Consider the following 5,000-nt stretch of genomic DNA (forward strand, 5'->3'; position numbering starts at 1 on the left):
TCTAACCTAACCTATCCTCCTTCTTCTAACCCATCCCTTCCTTCTCTCCATCTGCCCCATCAAAACCGCCCCATCCCCAGCGCTCCCCTTCACAACACCCCTTCCTCAACCCTTCCCCTACAAGCCCAGCCCTTCTTTTCCCTTCCCTTCCCTTCCGTTCCCTTACATTTACAAGCGAACCCAACGTAAACTAACCTAACCAACCCCAACCCATCCCTTCCTTCCCCATCTCCCCATCAACTTAACCAGCCCATCCTTCTTTTCCCTTCCCTTCCCTTCCCTTCCCATCCCTTACCTAACCTAATCTAACCTAACCAAATATATCCCTTCCATTCCCTTCCCTTCCCTTCCCTTCCCTTCCCATCCCTTACCTAACCTAATCTAACCTAACCAAATATATCCCTTCCCTTCCCTTCCCTTCCCATCTTTTCCCTTCCCTTCTCTTCCCATCCCTTCATTCCCTTCCCTTCCCTAACCTAACCTAACCAAATATATCCCTTCCCTTCCCTTCCCTTCCCTTCCTTTCCCTTCCCTTCCCATCCCTTCTTTCCCATACCTAACCTAACTTAACCAAACCAAAACCAAATCTATCCCTTCCCTTCCCTTCCCTTCCTATCCCTTCCCTTCCCATCCCTTCCCTTCCCTTCCCTTCCCATCCCTTCCATTCCTCTCCTAACCTAACCTTACCTAACCTAACCAAACCAAAACGAAATCTATCCCATCCCATCCCGTCCAATCCCATCCCACACCCATCCCACCTTACCTGAGCACGCATGGCCTTCTCGTGGGCTCGAACGTGGCTGTAGATTTGACTGTAGAAGTAGACAATCATTGCGCCAGGAATTATATAGGAAAATATGAAGATTGCCCCCACGAAGGACCGAGTGTTGAAGTCCTCTGTCAGGTAGTCGAAGGAGCAGGTCGTCAGGAAGCCCTCTAGGATGTGAAGGAGGAGGAGGAGGAGGAGGAGGAGAAGGAAGAGGAGGAAGAAGATGGAAAGATAAGGGAAGGGAAGGGAAGGAAAGGGAAAGGAAAGGAAAGGAAAGGAAAGGAAAGGAAAGAGGAGGAGGAGGAGGAGGGGGAGGGGGAGGAAGAGGAGGAAGAAGAAGGAAAGATAAGGGAAGGGAAGGGAAGAAAAGGGAAAGGAAAGGAAAGGAAAGGAAAGGAAGGGAAAGGAAAGAGGAGGAGGAGGAGGAGGAAAGAGAGAGAGAGAATATTGTTAGAATTTTACGATTAACTGACTGACTGACTGACTGACTGACTGACTGACTGACTGACTGACTGACTGACTGACTGACTGACTGAATGACTGACTGACTGACTGACTGACTGACTGACTGACTGAATGACTGACTGACTGACTGACTGACTGACTGACTGACTCCCTTCCTTTCCCTTCTCTTCCCTTCAAAACCCATCCCTTCCATACCCCATCTTCCCCATCATTCCCCTCCCTTCCTTCCTTCCTTCCCTTCAAAACCCATCCCTTCCCTTCCATCCCTTCCATACCCCACCTTCCCCATCCTTCCCCATCAATCCCCTTCCCATCCCTTTCAAACCCTTCCCTTCCCTTCTCTTCCCTTTCCTACCCTTCCCTTCCCTTCCCTTCCCTTCCCTTCCCTTCCCTAGCCCTCCCTTCCCTTCCCTTCCCTACCCGTCCAAACCCTTCCCTTCCCTTCCCTTCCCTTCCCTCCCCTTCCCTTACCTGGCACGAATCTACCCCAAATCCCAAACAGGGGGAGGAGGGACCAGGGGGAGGCGTAGGCCCAGATGGCGAGGACCAAAAGGAAGGCTGTACTGCGCGACATCTTGGCTTCGAAGGGCTTGGCGATAGTCCTGAGGGTTGAAAGGGGATTGGATTCTGTTAAAGGGGTTTCGATCCTTTGTAGAGGGTTGGGTGGTGATTTTAGGGGATCGAGGGGCTGGGATGGGTTCTGTGGGGGGTTGGGGGGTTGTGGTTGATTTTGGGTTGGGTTGGGTTAACACACACACACACACACACACACACACACATACACACATACACACACACACACCCTTTCCATCCTTCCTTCCTTCCCTTCCTTCCTTCCCTCTCATCCTTCCCTTCCCTTCCTTCCCTTCCCTTCCCATCCCTTCCCTTCCCATCTCTTCCCTTCCTTTCCCTTTGCTTCCCTTCCCCTCCCTTCCCTTCCTTTCCCTTCCCTTCCCTACCCATCCCATACCCTCCCATCCATTCTTATTCCCTCCTTTTCCATCCCATCCCATCCCATCCCATTCCTTCCCATCCCATCCCATCCCTTCCCTATCCTTCCCATCCCATTCTTTCCCGTCCCATCCCATCCTCTCCCTTCCCTTCCTTTCCTTTCCCATCCCATCTCTTCCACCCCATTCCACACACTTACTTATATCTGTCGAAGGCTATGGCGGCGTTGGTGACGGCCCCGCCCACTCCCGCGTAGCTACCCATAAGCCCGAACACGTCACAGCCCAACTTGCCCCACACCGGGCCTTCGTTCAGGGAGTTGACGATGAAGACGGGCGTTTTGAGCATCATGATGAAGTCCAGCACAGCCAAATTGATGACGAACATGTTGGAAGGCGTCCGTAGAGGCTTGGCGCTAAAGGGGAGGAGTGAGGGATTAAGGGGAGGGGTCGCGAAAAAGTGGGAGGGTCAGAAAAGTTATTATATATCCGAGAAAAGTTGAGGAAAGGATGAAAATAGTTGGAAAGTTATGAAAAAGTGTTGAAAAATGAAGAAAAGTTAAAAATACCGATGAAAAAAGCTAAAATCACAATGGAATACGCGAGGGAAGGATTGACATAAGGTTGAGAAGGAGTTGACGGGCGTTTTGAGCATCATGATAAAGTCCAGCACAGCCAAGTTGATGAACATGTTGGAAGGCGTCCGTAGAGGCTTGGCGCTAAAGGGGAGGAGTGAGGGATTAAGGGGAGGGGTCGCGAAAAAGTGGGAGGGTCAGAAAAATTATAATATATCCGAGAAAAGTTGAGGAAAGGATGAAAATAGTTGGAAAGTTATGAAAAAGTGTTGAAAAATTAAGAAAAGTTAAAAATACCGATGAAAAAAGCTAAAATCACAATGGAATATGCGAGGGAAGGACTGATATAAGGTTGAGAAGGAGTTGACGGGCATTTTGAGCATCATGATGAAGTCCAGCACAGCCAAATTGATGACGAACATGTTGGAAGGCGTCCGTAGAGGCTTGGCGCTAAAGGGGAGGAGTCAGGAATTAAGGGGAGGGGTCGCGAATTAATGGGGGCGCGTGGGATTAAGGGGGGCGCTCGCGAAAAAGTGGGAGGGAAAGAAAAAGGTTAAAAAATGGTTAGGAAAATTTGAATAGTATGTGTTCAAAGTTATGAAAAGTGTTGGAAAAGTTAAGAAGTTATGGAAAAATGGTTAGGAAAATTTGAATAGTATGTGTTCAAAGTTATGAAAAGTGTTGGAAAAGTTAAGAAGTTATGGAAAAATGGTTAGGAAAATTTGAATAGTATGTGTTCAAAGTTATGAAAAGTGTTGGAAAAGTTAAGAAGTTATGGAAAAATGGTTAGGAAAATTTGAATAGTATGTGTTCAAAGTTATGAAAAGTGTTGGAAAAGTTAAGAAGTTATGGAAAAGTGCTTAGGAAAATTTGAATAGTATGTGTTCAAAGTTATGAAAAGTGTTGGAAAAGTTAAGAAGTTATGGAAAAGTGCTTAGGAAAATTTGGATAGTTACGGAAAATGGTTTACAATGACGAAATGTGTTACGAATGTGTTCAAAGTTATGAAAAGTGTTGAAAAAGTTAAGAAGTTATGGAAAAATGGTTAGGAAAATTTGGATAGTTACGGAAAATGGTTATACAGTGGAAAAATGCTTAGGACAATTAAAACTTATGAAAAACGGTGAAATATCCGTGTGGCAAGGTGCGGGGCTAGGCTAACCCCGCAGCCGCCATTACCCCATCGGCCAGTTTGACGAGAAAATACTATAGCGGCAATTACAGCCATTGGCAACGATCAAAACAAACAAAAGTAGCCCTAAGTCAGTGCTGTTTAGTGGTATAGATGTTAATGAAATATGCAGAGAATTTGTTGATATAGAAACTCAAATTATCAAAACAAACAAAACACCTCTCCTCCCAGTGGCCATCTTCAATACCTCTGGATTCTTTAGGAACAGCAGTGGCAGGCTTTTTTTATTATTTTACTTTTTGGCGCAGCAGAGCTCATGTCGCTGCTGTAAAAAAAAAAAAAAAAAGAAAAAAAAACCAAAGATGAGTCATGCGATAGAAGGCCAGCGATATCGCATCTACTCAACCCCCCGTCGTGTTAAAAGCTAGCAACAGACCGACTATGTATTTCCTTCCTCTCTGAGCATATCATTAATTGGGAGTCCGCCTTAGACACCAGCCGGAACACATTTTTATATATATATTTTTTTTACGTCTTGGCCTATAAAATATATATACATTTTTTACCCTCAATCACGCCCTCCATGCCCTTAACACCCCACTTACCGCCACAAGCCGACCTCAGGGCTTCGACAACTATGGAGAGACACTCGATTCCATCCCTTGCGTTGGTATCAAAAGACAGTTTCCCTTCTCACATCAGCTATATCTAAAGGTCAAAGGAGGGTCAGTCAAAAGACAATGTATGTTTCTTCAGGTTCACAGGTACAGAGGAAGGAGGGGCCTACAGGGCCAAAACTACCTGAAATGCCTCTGAAAGCCTTGTCAAATATGTTTCTTCTACTTCATGCAGAAGAAGGTCACACTACCTGGGATCTTCAACTACCCCTAAAATACCCTAGCTTTTACAAATATCAAATAAGTGTTTCTTCAGGTTCACAGTAGAGAGGTCACTACCTGGGATCATAAAATTACCTGGAAATACCCCAAACTCTACAAGCCCTTATCAAACAAATTGTTTCTTCAGAGTTCATAGTACAGAGGAAGGGTCACTACAGGGCACTGAAAACTACCCTGAAATACCCACAACTCCTCTGACCTTGTCAAGTA

At 46.1% G+C, this 5,000-nt stretch overlaps 1 pseudogene; it reads right to left on the reverse strand.

Moving 5' to 3' along the window:
* Positions 1–5,000, reverse strand: part of LOC126988603 (opsin, ultraviolet-sensitive-like) — a 9,621-nt pseudogene that overhangs the window by 2,237 nt on the left and 2,384 nt on the right.

This window comes from Eriocheir sinensis, chromosome 69, assembly GCF_024679095.1.
Source record: "Eriocheir sinensis breed Jianghai 21 chromosome 69, ASM2467909v1, whole genome shotgun sequence".
Taxonomy (NCBI): domain Eukaryota; kingdom Metazoa; phylum Arthropoda; class Malacostraca; order Decapoda; family Varunidae; genus Eriocheir; species Eriocheir sinensis.